Here is a 23,670-nt window from a genome sequence, read left to right on the forward strand (position 1 = left end):
GAGCGGCTGGGCCCGTGAGCCATGGCCGCTGAGCCTGCGTGTCCAGAGCCTGTGCTCCGCAACGAGAGGCCACAACAGTGAGAGGCCCACGTACCAAAACAAAACAAAACAAAACAAAACAAATGAAAACACTAAGTTGAATTTTGCTATGTAAAGGATATTGTCAAGAGAATGACAAGATAACCCACAAACTGGGAGAAGATATTTGCAAAAGAAACATATGATATAGAACTGGTATGCAAAATTTACAAAGAACTCTTAAACCTCAACCATAAGAAAGCAAACAATACAATTAAAAATGGGCCAAAGGCCTTAATAGATGCCTCACCTAAAGAAGATATACAGATGGAAAATAAGAATATGAGAAGATGCTCTACAGGGAAATGCAGATTTAAACAACAATATCACTACTGTGCACTATTAGAATGGCCAAAATCCAGAATACTGACAACAAATGCTGGTGGGAATGTGAAATGGTACAACATTTTGGAGGTAAGTTCGGAGGTTTTTTTACAAAACTGAGCATACTCTTACCATACTCCTTGGTATTCTCCCAAAAGAGTTGAAAACATGTCCATACAATAACCTGAACACAGATGTTTATAGCAGCTTTATAAATAATTGCCAAATTTTGGAAGCAACCAAGATGACCTTTGATAGGTGAATGGCTAAATAAACCATGGTACATCTAGGAAATGGGATATCATTCAGCACTAAGAAGAAGTGACCTATCAGGCCATGAAAAGACATGAAGGAATCTTAAATGCATATTACTAAGTGAAAGAAGCCAATCTGAAAAGTCTGTATACTATATGATTCCAACTATATGGTATGGTTAAGGCAAAACTATGGAGACAATAAAAAGATCATCGAGAACTGGGGTGAAAGGGACTAATACATGGAACACAAAGGATTTTTAGTGCAGTGAAAATACTCTGGATGATAACTATAATGATGAATTTATGTCACTATACATTTGTCCAAACCCATAGAATGTGCAACACCAAGAGTGAACCTTAATGTAAACTATGGACTTTGGGTGATTATGATGTGTCAATGTAGGCTTGTTAATTGTAACAAATGTACCACTCTGGTGGGGGAAATTGATAATGCAATAGGCTACGCACATGTGGTTGGAGAGGGTATATAGGAAATCTCTGTACCCACCCCCCTCAATTCTGCTGTTAATCTTAAATTGCTCTAAAAAGAAAGCCTTAAAAAAAAATACCACTTTACTCATTATTATATAAGGCTTTGCTTCAGAATCAAACATATTAGAGCTGCTTTCTTTTGATCTGAGGGCCATTGTTTGACTGAAGCCTCAACTGAAATGTTGGTATTCAATGGCAAAACATTATTGTGTGTTGTATTAAAAATAAAGATGAAACATATTTATTATTAAGTTATTATGTTATATTTAGAAATAGCTGCATTTTTTATTTTAAAAGAGAATTTGAATACTTGAGAAAAACACAGATAGTTAATTTTTTTAAAATATAGATTAAAAAAACTAAGGTAAGACATTGTACTGTCAACCTGCTGAGTACATCATGGTGTGTTGTTAAATCACTGACTCAGTGATAGTTGAAGACTCCAAGAACTGATAGAGAAAAAGAATCCATAGGTTAGTGGAGGCATATTTTCATTTGACTTGGTGACATTTGTAAATAAGAGAATTATTTTTATTAATGTAATTGTCTTTGTTTTTAACTCATCCTGATATTATCCTATGCCTTCCAGTGATTTCAAAATTAAAACTTAATTCAAAATTAGCTTTAAATTAATAAATCATACTTTCTCTTAAATATACTATAGTCCATATAAATTTACATAAATTCTCACTGATAAATCAATGGAATAATTTTGGAAATGCAACATTATACACTCACAATAGAACAGCAGATCTTTATTGGCATTGACCCCCTCCCAAAATTACAAAAAGTGTATTTTACTAAAAAAATGAGCTTGAATCATATTAATAATTTCTAAACATTATTCGTTTAAAAAACTTTAGCTATAAATAGCAAGAAAATGGTTTACATTTTAGAAGACAAAAGAACAAAAAAACAAAACTTTGGGTACATCAGTTTGTCCTCCCTGAATTTTCTTCCATTCACCATTAGGAGTAATTTTTCACAAATTTTTTAATTAATAACTTATTTGATATCATTAGTTAATAATTTACTGTAAAATTTCCTGTGTTCTATAGAAATACATAGGGATAATAAAAACTATGAAAATAGTGACTGTGTTTAGGATTGTGTTAAAAAAAAGTAACAAATTTTAGTTTTGGTTCTGACAGAACCAAATACTACACTACTTCCAGAGTGAGTGCTGGTAAAGTAATAAATTGGGTTAGAACTCCAGCTAAGTACTATATTCAACATTTCGAGTATATGGGCTACATTCATAATAAACAACTTTAATTTAAATGTGATTTCTAACAAGAATAACTTTACCATCATGACCTTATATATGTTAGTTTCTTAGGATAACAATTATTTCTGAGAATTTAGAACACTGAACCTACTGGCATGAACTTTATTTCTAGCACAACACAACATAAAACACTTAAATTGAGCAAAGTCAAAGACATAGTATAAGATTCTCTTTCTCTCTCAGTCTCTCTTTCTTTGTCTCTATCCCTCTCTCAAGTTTTGAGTGTTTGGCATAAAGGTTGGGAAATAAAGTTAGCTATTTTGGGACATAAATTTAAATTCTCCTTAATTCTTTCAAAAATAATTGTCAACTAGAAGCTGGGAAATATAAAGGTGACTAAGTGATGTACCCTGCCCTCAGGGAGATGATGGCCAAAAGGGAAGATAATGACACTTATAAATAGGTCTTACATGAGACAGAAAGTGACCTGAGCCCCAAGAAGAGTATAATTTTACAAAAGGGGGAATTCAGAAGACAAGAAAGTTCATCTAGCTGATGGGATTAGAGAAGGCCACAATGAGCCTATGATGCTTAAATTTGTTTTCTAAGATTTGTTAAGTTAATTAAACAAGGATGCCATTAGATTAAGGTGGTTCTAATGCTATGGTGGTCTATGTAAGCAACCCAAAATCTGGGTCTGTAAATGCCTCAAGGTTATGAAATCAAAACTTACCGACAGCCAATCACAAACAGCCAACTAAGCTCTAAATTATAGTCAATCAAAAACGTCCTTACTTTTTTCTCTTTAAAAGTCTTTCCCCTAGCTCCTGTTGTCAGAGTACCCTTCCAAATTGATTTTGCTCAAATAAACTCAAAATTTTTAACATGCCTCAGTTTAGCTTTTAACCAGTTAGATAGGATTTACAGGAAATTCTGAAGAACGAGAAGAAAATTCTAGAAAATGATTTCAGCCTAAGCATGGAACCATGGCAGATACCTCAGGGCATGTACAAGAAATAGTAAACAATTCAATTTGGAGCATATAGAAAATAATAAAGTTAGAAAAGTGGCTCATACTCTTACTTAGCTAAATATACTGGGTATATCAGCAAAACAGAACAAGTCTTAGTGGAAAAATATAGAAGGATTTTCCTAATTCCTTCTTATTTTTGTTTTTGCTGTTTTCTTACCTCCTTGAATGATCACATAAGATCATTACCTCAAGTCCTTGGAAACACAAGATTACTAGAGAAGATAAATAGTGCACTGTTTTCTTAATGAGAGTAGAAACATAAAAATAAAGTATTTTATGGCAAAACTGACTTTATATAATACCTTATATATACTTCCTGTGAGTCTATAATTATTTAAAAATAAAAGTTTAAAAAAATTCCCTATAGATATATACTTAAGGACCCACACATTTCTAAATAAGAGATCTATGGATTCCAAGGTCCCATCACCATTAAAAGTGGCTTTAAAGAGCATTATGCCATTTTGGGACATCATTAGAATCCTCTGTAGTTTGTCTCCTGGCCGTGCTATTTTCATGTATTTATTTATTTATTCACTTGTTTCTATATGGGAGGTGTCTACAGATAGTAACCTGGGTGGAAAAGTAGGCTATAGAACTTTCCCTGTGGCTATCTTTTCGAAACAACCTCAGGTTTTATGTCTATAGTGTGTTTATTTTAAGTAGCTTTGGTAGCTGATGGAGTTCAACAGGGAATTAAAAGCTATTCAAGTTAACAGTTGAGTCAACCATTGTTCATTCATCCAACACATATATACTTACTGCTGTGATCCAGGGACTAGGATAGTACTGAAGATACCGTAACAAATGAGAAAGTATCAAGGAAACTTGGAATATTTGGGGAAGAGAGAAAATTCAGCAATAAATTTCACTTTTAAATGAAAATAGTGTGATAGAACCCAAAATGCAGCACTGGTATGTAGCTATAGAAATATTTAGAGTCCCAAACCATAGAGAATTGTGTACTACGACATAATACCATCATTCTTTTACCTGTTAAATCAAAATTATGAATCCCTAGAGTTGGAAAGTAACTTGAGGTCTAACAGACTTACTGGTAAGTAGACAGGAGAGAATTTTATATCACCTTAACGTTAAATAATAATCTGTGTGCTCTCAGCTGGAAACTGCTTATAGTTCCAGAGTATGTATCAGTGACTGGCAATCACAACTCGATCCAAGAAAGTGTTTCTTCACTATCTTAACTATATAAACAGGAAAATATGAAGTGGTTGCCTCTATCAATGATGATTAAATGTGTCAACTTGTAAAATAATCCTGCCACGAGAGTTTATTAGGTCATATCCATATATCTGTGTAAATGGAGTAATAGCAATACAGTTGTACATTTGTATGGCATTGTAATATGTATAAAGTTCTTTCACTTATATTATCACATAATTAATTTTCATAAGGCCTATGACATAGGCAAGACAGGCAAATGAAGGGTCTTTACTTGCAGGATTAGTGGCTTTCAGTTCTTTTTAATTTTTTCTGTATTTTTGTATAAGTTTCTTACCGCTAGTGAGTAGCCATCATAGTCCCAGCGTAGTGTGTCCACTGACCCATATTGATAACATTGTTTACTGGTTAAATTAGTGTGAAATTATAGACTTAAAACCAAGGGTGACATTGAATCAAAATATTCATTGTACGAATTGGCTAAGGTGGCTACTATTTGGTGTTCTAACAGGATAACAGGTTTTACTGAATGCAGGTGAAGAGTAGGCAGAACCGGGATCAATCGCTCCATTAAAGTTCTTGCACTAAAGAACAGGCATACACCTGTTTTCAGATTTGAAAAGAGGGAGGAATCCTCACTGGAAAATGTAGCAGTTATTTAAAGAGGCTGGAGGACCCAGGCTCTAAGAAGCAGGAGGTGGGTGTTGTAATTCAAATTACATGCTAATTCTCACTGATCAGCCTATTTAAATGGTAATGAGGCATAGACAGTGCTTCTGTCCTGAGTGTCTAAAACTCTATGCAGAGGGTATCTGTCAGCAAGAAAAAAAAAAAGGTGCTTGCTTGAAAAGCTGTAGTTGCTTCAGGTGCATGTGATTGTAGAAGGGAATGAGCTTTCAGTCCTTTGACCTGTGTTAAAGGAATTCCTATCAAGAATTTTTAGGACTGCAGGTAACACCCAACTGCTACCATCCTTCTGCAGTCACCTTTAGCTTTCTGGGGCTATATCCTCCTGTAATTGAGAAAGAAGAACAGACATAGCTATGATTGCCACTTTTGTGGTGGAGATGGATGACCAACATCACCCATCATCCTTAGCTGTGCACAGTGGAAGTCTGATTGCTTTTCATGTTCTGCAAAATCTTAATTACACCACATGGATGTAAAGTATTGATTCAGGCAACCAAGCAAAATTAAAATGCAATTGTTTAGAGGATGAAATGTGGCTGTATAAAAGGAGGTTAAGATTCAATAGGGAAGAAAGATATAAATATACTTAATAGATGGTTGCAAGTGACACTTGCCTTAAGAAAAATATAAAACATAACTACGAACATCAGAGGAGGGAGAAATGCTTCAGGCTGGAGGATCAGAGAGCACTTAACTGAGGCTCCAGCATTTGAAATCGGTGTTGAAAACTGTATAGAATTTGGGAAATGAGAAACAGTGAACTGAAGAAGGAATGGAGGGCATTCCATATGGAACAGGGAAGGGATCAGTTTAGGAAAGTCTCAGGGGAACTATTGCTCCAAGAAATAAATACTGCCTACTGCCCAGGGTGCCCCTGAAATGAGTAAAAGAGGAATTAAAGGAATTATTTCTCACCCAATAGCTGTCCATTTCACTTTAGAATTAATGATGAATGTGTAGATTGTACAATACATGTGTATGTGTGCAATGGTGTGCAATTTTTTTTTTCATGTAATTTCAAAAATTTGTTGTTTGTATTCATTTTGTGTCATTCTTAGTACTCATGTTTGGTTCTTAGGGAAGAACTAAGATTTTTTTTCTTTTTTAAGTCTTTACTGTCAGGAAGTATACTAAGCACTTTACCTACATTTTACACATATAAAGCCCATCAAGTAATCACATTAAAATATTTTTTTTCCAAATCTGAGAAAAGGCCAATATCATGTTATCAATCATCTTTGAGAAAAATATATTTGAGTTACTTTCTGGAAGATAACTTGAGGTCAACTTTATTGATAGATGCAATGAAGAGAAATTTCTGAAAGGTTAGATTATAACCTGGTCAGCTGTCACTTTGTGCCCCAGCCTAATAACCTCAAACCAAGTATTTAAAGTGGCAAGGTACTTTAACCAGTCTAATCACTAACCTAACAGTCTTTAGCAAGTTCTTTCCTTTCTGCACCTATGTTATCAATTTAGTTACTTTTTTCCTATAAAATGCTCTATTAAATATAAGTATTTGAAATGGCTTTCTCAGAAGCATATTTCCCTAACAGTAAATTTAAAATAAAATTTTGGACACATGCTCACAAATATTCTGTCTGAGCACTTGCTTTAACATATTCAAAGAAACAATAGAAAGCAAAAGATATGTCTTTATGTGTTTAGTTTTTCACAAAAATTTAAAAGATATATTTTCATTATGCACAACACAATTCCCTAACATTCTCTTTTGGTTCTTAACGTCAATTTTTATATTTTTGTCTCATCACAACTACTCCACAGCATCTTCAACAATTCCAATAAAGAAATAAATACTCTCCCACAAGAATGCAGCTCATGAGGCTCTCTGTCATTTCACCTGTCAGCTATCTGGCTCAGCTCTTTTTTAATGTGCATTAATTTAGCCCCTCTTGCTTCTTCCAATTTTCTTGTTTGACAGTAACCTGGACTCTCCACAATAGTGGAGTGGCCAGGAGCTGATTAACAAATAAGAACTCTTTCTTCTTGAATACTCATGTGATGAATAATGTAAGTTATCTCACATTTGTCCACTAGGTTTTTTTGGTCCTTTGCCAAGAGAGACATAGTTAAAGTAGAATTTTCAGAAAGGTCCTATTCATGCAAATATAAAATGAACAGGTCTAAGTTTCATTCTCTGCATTACTTTTAATAAGAGAACTGGTAAGATACACATTTTTTAAAAATTCAAAGAACCTTTGAGGAAATGGGTATTTATGGGTAATTTAATAAAGGACTGCTAGTATATAATTGTTGGGTTAGATACAAAACTACTTAATGTCCTACCCTTGGGGTTAGCTTTTCCACCCAAAGAAATTAGTTGCACCTCTTCTGGACAAAAAATCTCTATATTAAACTCTGCTCCTACACAGTTGTAAAATAGTCCGGTCAATATAAAATAAATCAAAGACTCAAGCTCAGAACCACACTGAAAGCACACTCAGTAATATCATCTGCCTATTTTGAAGTTTCAGACAATTGTTCTAACACAGTTCTTCCTATTCACAAATCCTTCCTATTTTTCCTATGCTTCTACCGAGTTAGGTGTTTCCCCTGCACCATGGAGGTGCTGTCATGGTTACCTTAGCTATTTCTATCAAAGTTTCTCCTAAAAACTAGAGTTGCAGGAATTGAGCATTGTCAAGATGACTGAGCGTGTCAGCATTATTTTTTAAATAATTAATTTATTTATTTTTGCTGTGTTGTGTCTTCGTTTCTGTGCGAGGGCTTTCTCTAGCTGTGGCAAGTGGGGGCCCCTCTTCATCGCGGTGCGTGGGCCTCTCACTATCGCGGCCTCTCTTGTTGCGGAGCACAGGCTCCAGACGCACAGGCTCAGCAGTTGTGGCTCACGGGCCTAGTTGCTCCGCGGCATGTGGGATCCTCCCAGACCAGGGCTCGAACCCGTGTCCCCTACATTAGCAGGCAGATTCTCAACCACTGCACCACCAGAGAGGCCCCGTGTCAGCATTATTTTAATTTCCTCCCATTCCAGGACATCTGCCCATTGGAATCAGAGAAGAAGAATGCACTTCTCAGCTTTTTTTCAGGCTGACACGTTGACATTCTGGTTCATATAAACGGAAATTATTATAGGATGACGTTTTCTCCATGTAGATCTCCATGTGGACATAAAAAACCACAAGTACTATGTATCTGGCTGATCACAGCAATTTCATTTGTGAGAAATCATGGCATACTAAAAGCAAATTATGGCACAAAACTCCAACTTGAGAAATTAGTTATATTAAATTTGTTGTATTTAGGGGAGGGGGGTGATGATGGAGGAGAAGAGATCGATGACTGGAGATGGGAAACCTGCTAATCTGCTCTCACTGGAAACTTGCTCACTGGAATCCTGCTTTGAGAGGCTTAAGAATACTTGTCCCACATTTTTTCCCCACATATACCCTGGTATCTAGCCTGAGCTCAGTTATTTTTTGTCACTCTCTGAGTACAGCCATGAGGCTTCATTTTTCCCTCCTGGTTCGAATTAGCTACAGAAAAGTATTAGAAATTCAAGGTCACTCATAATTTCTGATAGATTAATATAATGTTAGGTAAGTTGTTGCAATAGAACCCTCCAGAGATATGGTCCAGACATTTCTGATTCTCAGAGCTGGGTTATTTTGCCTCATATTACATGGCATAAGTGTATTTTCATAAATAATCATATGCACTTACTGAATCCTTGTAAAAACCTTTTAAGGTGTTTCCTATTACTATCCTCTTTCGAAACAGATGGAAACTGAAAGTCAAAGAAGTTAAATAGACTGTCCAATGTCACTATTTATGGGAGAATTAAGACTCAAATTTGGATTTTTTTGTAAAGGATGGATAGAAAAAAATTGTCTTCCATTAATATTCCATTACCTTATATCTGAAAAGATTTTAAATATTTTAAAATATAACTTGAACATAAGTCAAGGTAACAATTCCTGCTTAACATAGTGAGTGAGATCATTGAAAGGAACAAAATAATAATTACAAATTTTATTTCCTAAACTGTTAAATATGGTGATAATATATCTGCCAATTTTAAAACTAAAGAAAAACAAAATCCATACAATAAATGTATAAATATATTCAAGATGGCCTGATTTTACTTTTTTATCTGAAAGGTAACTTCCAATTTTAATTTGTCATATATATCAGTAATTTGATAACATTTTGTACCATACTATTACATATATTTAAGTCTTTTATTTTTAAAAACCCTAAATCATGCACAAGAAAAATAAGTTCAGTTTGATAAATTTAACTCCCTTATCCTTCTCCTTTCTAGAAGGAAATCTTTGAGTATTTAATTGAAGCTTGTTAACTATTTCTTTATAACAGAGATGTTTCATTCTTGGTAGTTTGATTGAGTTGGTTTTGATTTACATTTTACAATTCTGAGATCTGCTTTCAAATTTATGATAAATATTAAAGATATGATAATCACATAAACACTCTTACATGCTTGCAAAGAATACAGGTTTGTGGGGTCAAGGTTTATATATGTATACACACACATACTTTTTTTAATATTCTTTTCCAGTATGGTTTATCATAGGATATTGAATATAGTTCACTGTGCTATACAGTAGAACCTTGTTTTTTATCCATTCTGTATATAAAAGCTTACATATGCTAATCCCAACCTCCCACTCCATCACTCCCCAAACCCCTCTCCCTTGGCAACCACCAGTCTGTTCTCTATGTCCAGTTTCTGTTTCTCTTTCATTGATAGGTTCATTTGTGTCATATTTTATCATATAAGTGATATCATATGGTATTTATCTTTCTCTTTCTGACTTAATTCACTTAGTATGCTCATCTCTAGCTCCACCCATGTTGCTGTAAATGACATTATTTTCATTCTTTTTTTATGGCTGAGTAGTATTCCATTGTATATATGTACCACATCTTTATCCATTCATCTGTTGATGGACATTTAGGTTGTTTCCATGTCTTGGCTATTGTGAATAGTACTACTATGAATATAGGAGTACATGTATCTTTTTGAATTATAGTTCTGTTTGGATATATGCCCAGGAATGGGATTGCTGGATCATATAGTAATTCTATTTTTAGTTTTCTGTGGAACCTCCATACTGTTTTCCACAGTGGCTGTACCAACTTACATCCCCACAAACAGTATAGGAGGGTTCCCTTTTCTCCACAGCCTTTACAGCATTTGTTATTTTTAGACTTTTTAATGATGGCCATTCTGACTGGTGTGAGGTAGTACCTCACTGTAGTTTTGATTTGCATTTCTCTTATAATTAGCGATGTTGAGACTCTTTTCATTTGCCTATTGGCCATCTGTATTTCTTCTTTGGAGAAATGTCTGTTTAGGTCTTCTGCCCATTTATGGTTAGGTTTGTTTGGTTTTTTGTTGTTGAGTTGTATAAGCTGTTTGTATGTTTTGGAAATTAAGCCCTTGTTGGTCCCATCATTTGCAAATATTTTCTTCCAGTCTGTAGGTTGTCTTTTTATTTTGTTTATGGTTTCCTTTGCTGTGTAAAAACTTGTAAGTTTGATTAGGTCCCATTTGTTTATTTTTGTTTTTATTTCTATTGCCTTGGAAGACTAACCTAAGAAAACATTGATACTACTTATGTCAGAGAATGTTTTGACTATGTTCTCTTCTAAGAGTTTTATGGTGTCTTGTCTTTGTTTAAGTCTTTAAGCCATTTCGAATTTTTGTGTATGTTGTGAGGGTGTGTTCTAACTTCATTGATTTACATGCAACTGGCCAACTTTCCCAGCACCACTTGCTGAAGAGACTGTCTTATTACCATTGTATATTCTTGCCTCCTTTGTCAAAGATTCTTCTTGGTAAGCCTGGCCAGAGGTTTGTCAAACTTGGTTTTATTGATTTTTCTATTGTTTTTTAAATGTCTGTTTTATTTATTTCCTCTCTGTTCTTGATTATTTCCTTCCATATGCTGACTTTAGATTTTTTTAATTCTTCTTTTTCTAAGTCTTATAAGTGGTAGGTTAGGTTGTTTATTTGATTTTTTTCATGTTTTTTGAGGAAGGCCTGTATTGCTATGAACTTCCCTGTAAGAACTGCTTTTGCTGCATTCCATAGATTTTGTATGGTTGTGGTTTTATTGTCATTTGTCTCAAATTTTTTAAGTTCCTTTTTGATTTCCTTGTTGACCCATTGGTTTTTTGGTAGCATGTTGTTTAGTCTCCATGCAATCGTTTTTTTCTCATTTCTTTTCATGTGGTTGATTTCTAGTTTCATGACATTATGGTCAGAGAAGATGCTTGAAATAATTTCTATACTCTTAAATTTGTTGTGGTTTGTTTTGTGCCCTAGTATGTGGTCAGTCCTAGAGAATGTTCCATGTGCACTTGAAGAGAATGTGTAATTCTGTTTTCTTTGGATGTAATGTCCTGAAAATATCAATTAAGTCTAACTGTTCTACTGTATCATTTAGGATCTATGTTGCCTTATTGATTTTCTGTCTAGAAGATCTGTCCATTGATGTGAGTGGGGTGTTAAAGTCTCCTACTATTATTGCATTCCCATCAATTTCTCCCTTTGTGTCTGTTAGTATTTGTTTCATATATTTGGGTGTTCCTGTATTGGGTGCATACATTCTGAAGGGTGTAATAACCTTTTCTTGTATTGATCCTTTTATCTTTATATAGTGTTCTTCTTTAACTATCTTTATGGCCTTTGTTTTAAAGTCTATTTTGTCAGATATGAGTATTGTGACTCCCACTTTCTTGTCATTTCCGTTTGCATGAAATATCTTTTTCCATCCCCTCACTTTCAATCTATGTGTGTCTTTTACTCTAAAGTGAGCCTCTTGTAGTCACCATATTGCAGGCTCTTCTTTTTTTTTATCCAGTCTGCCCCTCTATGTTTTTTGACTGTAGTATTTAATCCATTGCCACTTAAGGTAATTATTGATAGATATGTGTTTGTTGACATTTTAAACCTTGTTTTCCAGTTGATTCTATATTTCTTCTTTGTTCCTTTCTTTTTCTTTTTGTGCTTTGATGATGCCCTTTTATTTTATGCTTGTGTTCTTTTTGTTTTTTTGAATTTATCGGTAAAATTTTCTTACCCTCCTTCCTTACATTTTATGATTTTGATGTCCTCTTTTACATCTTCATGTTTATCCTTTTGCTCTTCCTTGTGTTTATCATTGCTTTCACAAATAGGTTTTGTTTTCCTTTTTGATCTGTATACTGACTTATTTAAGTTATTTACTTTACAATTGTGATTTCCTCTTTTCCTACATCCTCTTGCTTCTTTTCTATTTAGAGAAGACCTTTCAATATTTCTTTTAGGATAGGTTTAGTATTGCTGTATTCTTAGTTGTCTGAGAAATTCTTTATCTCTCCTACTTTTCTAAATTATAATCTTGCTGCATAGAGTAGTTTACGTTGCAGATGTTTCCCTTTCAAGACTTTGAATATATTTTGCCACTCCCTTCTGGTCTGCAGCGTTTCTGTAGAGAAATCAGCTGATAGACCTATGGGGGGGGGGGGTTCCCTTGTAATTACCTCTTTGTTTTTCTCTTGCTGCCTTTAGAATCCTCTCTTTATCTTTAAATTTTGCCGTTTTTATTATGTCTTGGTGTAGGTCTTTTGGGGTTCATCTTGTTTGGAACCCTTTGTGCATCCTGTACCTGAATATCTGTTTCCTTCTTTAGGTTTGGGAAGGTTTCAGCCATAATTTCTTCGAATACATTTTCAATCCTCTTTTCTCTTTCTTCTCCTCTGGAATCCCCATTATACATAGATTGGCATGCTTTATATTATCCCATACGTCTCTTATATTGCTTTCAATTTTTTTTTTTTCATTTGGCTTTCTGTCTGCTGTTCTGATTGGGTAATTACCATTAGTCTATCTTCCAGATCACTTATTCTTTCCTCTGCATTCATTCTGCTATTCATTGACTTTAGCTCAGCTTTTGTCTCAATAAATGAATTTTCTAAGTTTTCTTGGCTCCTTATAGTTTCTAGTTCCTTTTCACAGTAATCTGCATTTCTGTCAATAGCCTTTCTTAATTCCTTCAGTATTTTCATTACCTTCTTTTTGAACTCAGTGTCTATTAGACTGAAGAGGTCTGTTTCATTTTTTGTTTCTTCAGGGGAATACTCCTGGTCTTTTAACCAGGAGTGGTTCCTCTGCTTCTTCATTTTACTTATATTTCTCTTATTCTGTGAGTTTAGGAGATCAATTATCTACTGTAGTCTTAGAGGGCTGTTTATATGTGGGAGTGTCCCTGTGTAGCTTGTGTGGGTTTAATATTTTTTGGAGTGAGGGCTGCTTTTAGTTTGGATGTTTGCTGTCTCCTTCCTCAGCATGTGCTGACTGTTATCCCCTTGATAGGGGATGTTCAGGTGCACAGCCTACACATGTTCCTGGGGAAGTGGGGATAGCAATTGGCACCTGGTCTTGGGACTCTCAGCAGTGGTGGTGGTGTCGGTAGGTTGCACACACTGCCGGGAAGACAGGGGCAGTGATTGGCTCCTGCTCATGGGACTCTCAGCTGTGGTAGTGGTCCACACCCACCTCTGGAGTCCAAGATGGCAGCAGCGGCTTGCGCCCACTAGTGCCCACACTTGCTCACGCAGGCAGTGACCTGCTGCCTGAGAATGCATGGAGAAAGAAGCTCTGATGGCCGTCTCCCCCTCCTCTCTTCACAACACCCCCAGCAATGGTGCCCTGCCTCTCTGACAGTCTCAGCCTTCTTCCCATACACCCTCAGTTGTGGCACACCACACCCCAGACCCCTGAGGCTGTCTCCATGCAGCCAATCCCAATCCTCTCCCCTGGTCTGACTTCCGAAGCCAGAGCCTCACTACCCAGCCCCCTCCCAAACCAGTGGACAAGCATCTCAGGTTAGGGTTGTTGGGCAGCAGCACTGACCATCTATACAGGTCTCTTTCTACTTTGCCCTCTGTAAACCAGTTGCTGCACTCTCCTCTGAGGCCCTGAAGCTCCGCCTCTGTCCTGGCTGATCTCCCCTCCAGTGTCGGAACTTCCCAGGGTGCAGAAAACTTTCCTTTTTCGCAGCTTCCTCCCAGGGGCACAGTTTCTGTCCTGATTTCTTTCTCTCTTTTTTTTCTTTTCTTTTTTCTTTTGTCCTACCCAGTTTTGTGGAGATTTTCTTGCCCTTTTGGAAATCTGAGTTCTTCTGCCTGTGTTCAGTAGATGTTCTGTGAGAATCATTCCACACATAGATGTATTTGTGGGAGAAGGTGGGCTCCATGTCCTACTCCCCCACCATCTTGATCCCCTCCTAGTTTTACTATCTTAACCCCTGCCCCAGATACATTATTATACTCTAATTATTATTATTTTTATTTTATAACATTAATATGTGAAAGCATATTCTTGTTGCTTACATAAATATTTAATTGAATATATATGATATTAAAGGTTATTAAAGGCTGTAAAGGGTATCTTAAAGTAATAGTTTGCATTACTGTCAGAGAAGAAATAGGGAGATTAAAAGAAGGCATAGCAGAATATACTCATTCTAGAACTTGGAGATAGATATAGAAAATCTTTGTACATATATGCATGCCAACATGTGTGCATGCTACTTGTTTCTCTTATATGCCACAAATATTGTATTTAGTTTATGTGGTGTGCAGCAAGGAAAAATTACTACCTCAGAGAAAATTTCAGAGAACAAAAATATAAGCTTGACGCTTATATTTCTTGATGCTATTCAAAATGTGGACTTGAAATTATTAAATGTTAGTTCATTTTACAGCTATAGGGATTAATACACTCCTGTGTTTTGTGTGTGTGTGTGTGTGTGTGTGTGTGTGTTTAGTTGTTTTCTGCTGTGTTTCAGAATGGAGTTAACCAGGATTAGTTTTGTAGTAATAAAGGACTATATTTTTGGAGGGCTGTTAATTCCATCCCTCTTTTTTTCATTGCCACCCAGCACAATTTGTTTTCTGTCGAAAAGGATAGGTACTGTCTGAAAAATCTACATAATCTAAGATCTGAATAATCTAAAGCAGAGATCAATTTCATTCTAAAATGTTTAGAAAATGACAGAATATGAGGTCCCACTCAGAACTTCCAAATATACTGTACATAAAATGACTGCCTTGGAAATCACTGGTGCTGTTCATTCTACAATTTTGGAATTTATATGATGATAAAATATTGTCAATCATATTTTTCTCCAGAAAGTAGAGAGCCTTACTTTTGTGGGATCCAGTCATGTGGCATGTGCATTAATTGTTACTTTTCCCCTTAAGATGAAGACTAAATAAACTTATAGTGTTATAAAAAATTTTCCTTTCACCTGTAATATCAGTTTATTAGTTCATATAATATACAACTGACTCTCAGTCCAGATGGGAAAAGAACATTATTTATAGTAACAAAACTGTTCTATATATTTCAATAGTTTATTTTGAAAGAAATTTTAATGTAAAAGTTTATATGATGACATATATGAATACATGATGATATTCAATTATGCCTTTAGACAGATCCAATTTAAGCATCTGAAATGACTGAAGAAAGTTCCACTTTGTTTTTATTTTTTACTACATACCACAGATGTTACACAGTTTCTGGTTTACTTGAAATACTGTTTTTATTAGTAATAGTAATTAAGTAATAGATTAATATAAGTAATAGTAACAGTAAATTGCGAGATAGGAGAGTGTTCCCCAAACTGTAATTATGAGTTTTAAACTATGATTACAATTTTTTGAAGCTCTTCCCATAAATAACTCCTCATTTTGAATCGAAGTGAGCTTGTGACTGAATCAACCCATAGTTTACAATTGAAGTACACCATGATAATTTCAATATTAGTTTTCAAAAGGCCATGCAGTTTCTCCTTTGTTTGCTAACATATTTGCCCTTGGTATCAGAGTCACAATCTAAGAAATCTGATTACTTATGACCACCATGCTGAAGAAATTTACAATAGGCACTCAAGTCAACAGCACTAGCTGAGGTCAAATTCCAGTCAGATCCCTGCCAAAGCAGTGGACATGTGAGTTAGGCTAGTCTATTGGGTACAGGATGGCTTATCTGTCAGCTAAATACCACCAAGTGACTCCTGTACATCACACAGGACCGAAGAATCACTCATCCAAGCCCTGCCAGAATCTCTGTCCCACAGATAAGGAAGCTATATTAGGAAGATTGTTGTTTTAAGTCATCATCTTCTGAAGTAATTTCTTACATAAAAATAAATAAGGGAGACACATATCCAAACATGTTTTCAGATAATTACATTCGCTTTCTCCTCAGAGTCAAATATCCAGAGTATAAATTCTCTATAAAAGAATCACATGAAAAGTTAAAAACATTATTACTTAAAAATAAAAAATAGAAGCCACAATATTGACTATCATTTATTATTTGATCTTGCCAAGCGTGGAGCTATGCATTATATATAAATAAATGATGTAGGAGTCATATTACTTAGGTTATATATATTATACATATTAACAAAATCCAGGCATCAGATGCAGAATGTTGAGGGAAAGCTGATGGAAAATATGTTATTTGTAAGAGTATTGAGAGGGCAAGATGGAAGTCCTGATTTGTTTGGGGATTTCAGCAATGATTAATGATGATATCAACTCTGTACAATACAATCACGATATTAGATATGAAAGCCATTGTGAAATGTTCTTTACAATTAAATAACCACACAACTGATATTGTTGAAAGCTGTGTTTGAATATAAAATATTCTATAGAAAAACAGTTTTTCATCATTCCAAGGAGAAATAGGCATAAAAGCCTTTTATGAATCAGTATCTAAGGTATTTTTCTAAGAAATATGTAAGTAGATTTCTACTAAAGGTTTTCTGTGCACTTTGGAGTTTATATGGAAAAACCAATATTATTTGAATTAAAAATATTTCACTAACTCACTTAAAGCTAAGGCAGAATATATAGCAATAAGTAGATAAGGAAAGTCAGTTACACTTTGATCACTTATGATGTATTTAAACCACTTATACATGGGTGAAATATTGTACTACCTGTGCCAGTACTAAATATTGTACACCTTATTTATTTCAAAAGTTCAACTACTGTAGTAAACACCAGAAATTTAAAGATAAATGAGACACTTAGGGATCTCATAGACTAGTTAAGAAGAAAGATGGGCATTTTAAAAAAGTTATAAAGTCTAATAAAAGAATAAGTGTATGAAGACAATACACAGGTTGTATGGAGTAACAGATGATTAAATTTTCCTGAGGTGGGCAAAAAAGTGATTATGGATCGCTCATGTATTAGTTTTCTACTGTTGCCATAACAAATTATTACAAACAACTGAGTAGTTTAAAACAATACAAATTTATAGGTCATAGTCTCGTTGGCCTCATTGGTTCCTCTCCTCCTGGTTTAATAAGACCAAAATCAAGATGATATATGGCTGCGCTCTCAGCAGGAGCCTCTTGAATTGTTGGCAGAATCCAGTTCTTTGAAGTTGTAGGACTTTGAATTGTAGGTCCCTGTTTCTCCTAGAGGCCTCTCTCTGGTCCTTGTAACAGAACATTTTCTGCCTTAAAAGGCTCATGTGATTAGAATGGGCCCATCCAGATAATCTAGGATAATCTTTCTATTTTAAAATTCATTACCTTAATTTGCATCTGCAAATTCCTTTGCAATGTAACACAACATAGTCATGAGGTTCAAGGATTAAAGTATAGACATTTTTGAGAGACAATTCCACCTAGCACAGTTCATGAACTTAATTATTATCTTTTTTTTCTTTTTAGAATGAAAGTTCAGGTGAGATCTAGAAGCAGAAAATGAAGACATCTACTTTGTGAGTAAACTCTCTAAACTAATATAAAGACCTGAAAAAACCAACCCATGATAATAATATTAGAAACTAATCCAGAAAAGAACTATGTTTAGGCAGGTGGAAAAATGTTATATACTTTATTATGTGATAAGACATGATGATTGCACTAATACACATAGATCATGTTAGTCTGAGCCTAACCCAGCTTTAGCCTGGTGGAGGGACCTTATACACAGGTTCTGTTCATAGCCTACTAATGAAGAGAAGCAAACGATAACAAAGACAAAACGACTTCCATGAAAATATTCTCCCTCCTTCTCCAGTTATTACCCAGTGTTTGCATTATGCATAATATAGCACACATTTGTAATGCTGGAAGAACAGTGACTCCTGGAAAGGACTCTGTAATCAATAACTCATTGAAATTAGAAATATCACCATTAAAGTGGCATTTTTCATAGAAGTGGGTAGATCCTAGGGAACTTTGAATTATACAAGCATACTCAGATTTCTGTTCTCAACTCGATCCCTCCTCCTAATCTGGGAATATTAAGATATATTTAAGCTTATACAAGACTATGGATTGCACATGTGTATATGTATAATGAGATGGAAGGATAGGAAATCACTATCTGGGTTATGTGTGTAAGTATGGAAAAAAAGTGGCTTGTCATCAGAGAGAAACTTTGAAACTGGCTTCTCAGGAAATGGATAATATCCATCAATTTTTACCATGTGAATGCCTTAAAGAAAAAAGTTTACTTGATATAATTTTAAAGTGTATTTATTAAATCACTAGTCCAGGAAGACTATGACTACCTAGAGAATGGATTTTGGGAATAACATTTCAGTTTCATGCCTATTGGAATAAATATTAGTTCAGGTCCTCAGAGAAGCAGATGACAAAACAGATATAGAAATGCAAGATTTATTGGAAAAAAAATGCTTATGAGGGGGAAAATGGAGGAAGCTGGAGGAGGTGGGATGACCTGTCATAGCATGACAAAAATATGACCACTGTGATAGAGAGAGGGAAGGAAGGATGCATAGGAAGATGTAAGATTGTAGCAAAGCTTTAAGAAAGTTTTGGCCAGGATGATGTGGAGTCCTTGAGCCAACATAGTCTGTCAGAGGAGTCCTGCATTTTGTAGAAACTGGTCTTCCTGATACCTCTCTATGTTCAGTAGTTGGCTGGGAGCAACCATTGAAAAGCATGGACACAGCATATATGTAGCAAGAGATCTTAAGAGAATATTTTTGTCTGCCATAGTCTACTACTTGTTCCACAAATATCTACTTCTGAAATCAGCTTTAGGGAGCACATTCTCCTTGGTTCTCAGGGACCTCACTTGCTGAAGGGGAAATATAGAAGGTTAGTGGAGTGAACTATAGTTCCCTCCCAAGGTGATGGTTATTGGTGAGATTTGAGGTCTTGAGATCAGCTGCAGCAATAGAGTTCCTTCCCTCCTTTTGGCCTTTGTAAAAGCTGATGGCTTAGCTGTTTACGTCATCTGATACATGGGCCATGGCAACATTCCAAGGCATAGAATATATTTCCATAGATTCCAAAGATGCTTAGCAGGCACTGTGCTTCCTTCTTTGTGGTAAAGAATACAAAATACATCAATTTTCCTTTCACTTTGGGGATGGTTCTTAATATACTCCTGAACACTGAACCCTGATAATATCACTGAGTTGCTTATTCCTGAATCTTTGTAGAGTTTCCTGCCCATCACATGAAACATGTCCTTTTTTTTAATTTAATTTTTATTTTATATTGGAGTATAGTTGATTTACAATGTTGTGTTAGTTTCACGGATACAGCAAGGTGATTCAGTTGTACATAAACATGTATCCATTCTTTTTCAGATTCTTTTCCCATATAGGCCATTACAGAATATTGAGTAGAGTTCTCTGTGCTATACAGTAGGTCCTTGTTGATTATCTATTTTATATATAGTAGTGTGTATATGTTAATTCCAAACTCCTAATTTATCCCTCCCCGCCATGTTTCCCCTTTGGTATTCCTAGGTTTGTTGTTTTTTTTTTTTTTAACATCTTTATTGGAGTGTAATTGCTTTACAATGTTGTGTTAGTTTCTGCTGTATAGCAAAGTGAATCAGCTATATGTATACATATATCCCCATATACCCTCCCTCCTGCACCTCCCTCCCACCCTCCCTATCCCACCCCTCTATGTGGCCACAAAGCACTGAGCTGATGTCCCTGTGCAATGCAGCTGCTTCCCACTAGCTATCTATTTTACATTTGGTAGTGTACTCTCTCACTTCGTCCCAGCTCCCCCTCCCCATATCCTCAAGTCCAATCTCTAGATTCCATATATATGCGTTAGCATACGGTATTTGTTTTTCTCTTTCTGACTGACTTCACTCTGTATGACAGACTCTAGGTCCATCCACCTCACTACAAATAACTCAATTTCGTTTATTTTTATGGCTGAGTAATATTCCATTGTATATATTTGGCACATCTTCTTTATCCATTCATCTGTCGATGGACACTTAGGTTGCTTCCCTGTCCTGGCTATTGTAAACAGTGCTGCAATGAACATTGTGGTACATGACTCTTTTTGACTTATGGTTTTCTCTGGGTATATGCACAGTAGTGGGATTGCTGGGTCATATGGTAGTTCTACTTTTAGTTTTTTAAGGAACCTCCATACTGTTTTCCATAGTGGCTGTATCAATTTACATTCCCACCGACAGTGCAAGAGGGTTCCCTTTTTTCCACACCCTCTCCAGCATTTATTGTTTGTAGATTTTTTGATGATGGCCATTCTGACCAGTGTGAGGTGATACCTCATTGTAGTTTTGATTTGCATTTCTCTAATGATTAGTGATGTTGAGCATCCTTTCATATGTTTATTGGTAATCTGTATATCTTCTTTGGAGAAATGTCTATTTAGGTCTTCTGCCCATTTTTGGATTGGGTTGTTTGTTTCTTTAATATTGAGCTGCATGACCTGTTAATATATTTTGGAGATTAATCCTTTGTCCGTTGATTCGTTTGCAAATATTTTCTCCCGTTCTGAGGGCTGTGTTTTTGTCTTGTTCATGGTTTCCTTTGCTGTGCAAAAGCTTTTAAGTTTCCTTAGGTCCCATTTATCTATTTTTGTTTTTATTTCCATTTCTCTAGGAGGTGGGTCAAAAAGGATCTTGCTGTGATTTATGTCATAGAGTGTTCTGCCTATGTTTTCCTCTAAGAGTTTGACAATGTCTGGCCTTACATTTAGGTCTTTAATCCATTTGGAGTTTATTTTTGTGTATGGTGTTAGGGAGTGTTCTAATTTCATTCTTTTACATGTAGCTGTCCAGTTTTCCCAGCACACTCATTGAAGAAGTTGTCTTTTCTCCATTGTATATTCTTACCTCCTTTATCAAAGATAAGGTGACCATATGTGCATGGGTTTATCTCTGGGCTTTCTATCCTGTTCCATTGATCTATATTTCTGTTTTTGTGCCAGCACTGTACTGTCTTGATTGCTGTAGCTTTGTAGTATAGTCTGAATTCAGGGAGCCTGATTCACACAGTTCCATTTTTCTTTCTCAAGATTGCTTTGGCTATTCGGGGTCTTCTGTGTTTCCATACAAATTGTGAAATTTTTTGTTCTAGTTCTGTGAAAAATGCCAGTGGTAGTTTGATAGGGATTACATTGAATCTGTAGATTGCTTTGGCTAGTATAGTCATTTTCACAATGTTGATTCTTCAAATCCAAGAACATGGTATAGCTCTCCATCTGTTTGTATCACCTTTAATTTCTTTCATCAGTGTCTTATAGTTTTCTGCATACAGGTCTTTTGTCTCCTTAGGTAGGTTTATTCCTAGGTGTTTTATTCTTTTTGTTGCAATGGTAAATGGGAGTGTTTCCTTAATTTCACTTTCAGATTTTTCATCATTAGTGTATAGGAATGCAAGAGATTTCTGTGCATTAATTTTGTATCCTGCTACTTTACCAAATTCATTGATTAGCTCTAGTAGTTTTCTGGTAGCATCTTTAGGACTCTCTCTATATAGTATCCTGGCATCTGCAAACAGTGACAGTTTTACTTCTTCTTTTCCAGTTTGGATTCCTTTTATTCCTTTTTCTTCTCTGATTGCCATGGCTAAAACTTCCAAAACTATGTGGAATAATAGTGGGAATGATGTTGGCTGTGGGTTTGTCATATATGGCCTATATTATGTTGAGGTAGTTTCCCTCTATGTCTACTTTCTGGAGAGTTTTTATCATAAATGGGTGTTGAATTTTGTTGAAAGCTTTTTCTGCATCTATTGAGATGATCATATGGTTTATATCCTTCAGTTTGTTAATATGGTGTATCACATTGATTGATTTTCATATATTGAAGAATCCTTGCATTCCTGGGATAAACCCCACTTGATTATTGTATATGATCCTTTTAATGTGCTGTTGGATTCTGTTTGCTAGTAATTTGTTGAGGATTTTTGCGTCTATGTTCATCAGTGATATTGGCCTGTAGTTTTCTTTCTTTGTGACATCTTTGTCTGGTTTTGGTATCAGGGTGATGGTGGCCTCATAGAATGAGTTTGGAAGTGTTCCTCCCTCTGCACAGGCCAATTCTATCAAATATCTAGAGAAGAGCTAACACCTATCCTTTGTAAGTTTGTTTTTGAAGTCTGTGAGTCTGTTTCTGTTTTGTAAATAAGTTCATTTGTATCATTTTTTTTTTTAGATTCCACATAAAAGTGATATCATATGATATGTGTCTTCCCCTGTCTGACTTACTTAGTATGATGTGTCTTTCCCTGTCTGACTTACTTACTATGATAATCTCTAAGTCCATCCATGTTGCTGCAAATGGCATTTCATTCTTTTTTATGGCTGAGTAATATTCCACTGTATATATGTACCACATCTTCATTATCCATTCCTCTGTTGATGGACATTTAGGTTGCTTCCATGTGTTGGCTATTGTAAATAGTGCTGCAATAAACACTGGGTGCATGTATATTTTCAAATTACAGTTTTCTCTGGATATATGCCCAGGAGTGGGATTGCTGGATCATATGGTAGTTCTATTTTTAGTTTTTTAATGAACCTCCATACTGCTCTCCATAGTGGTTGTACCAATTTACATACCCACTAACAGTGTAGTAGGGTTCCCTTTTCTCTACTCCCTCTCCAACATTTATTATATGAAACATATATCTTACCAAGGCTGCCAGTGAAGTAGTCTCTTCTTGCTCATGCTGTATAATCAGCATAATGTTGCTGATGTGATGAATCAGAGTGATAATCCATGGGATTGCCAGGCAGTTCAGTTTAGACCATATAACAGAGGTTATGACAGAGGGGAGAAAGCATTAAAGTGTTCATAAAGCAAAACTTCAAATGAATATTCTTTACTTTCATATAAGAATGTGAACTGTTTCTTATCTTATTATCTGAATGGAAAGGTGCTCATTCTCCAAATCAGTGGCTAAATACCATGTATCTGAGACCTTGTTAAACTGTTCTAGCAATGATCCTTCACCCAGCAAGGCAGCCATAACTCGAGCTGCTACTTGGTTAAGTCTGTAGGATTCTATAGTCTGTCTCTAAGTCTATCTAGGTTTCTGCAGGGGC

The sequence above is a fragment of the Stenella coeruleoalba genome, assembly GCF_951394435.1.
Source record: "Stenella coeruleoalba genome assembly, chromosome: 3".
Taxonomy (NCBI): domain Eukaryota; kingdom Metazoa; phylum Chordata; class Mammalia; order Artiodactyla; family Delphinidae; genus Stenella; species Stenella coeruleoalba.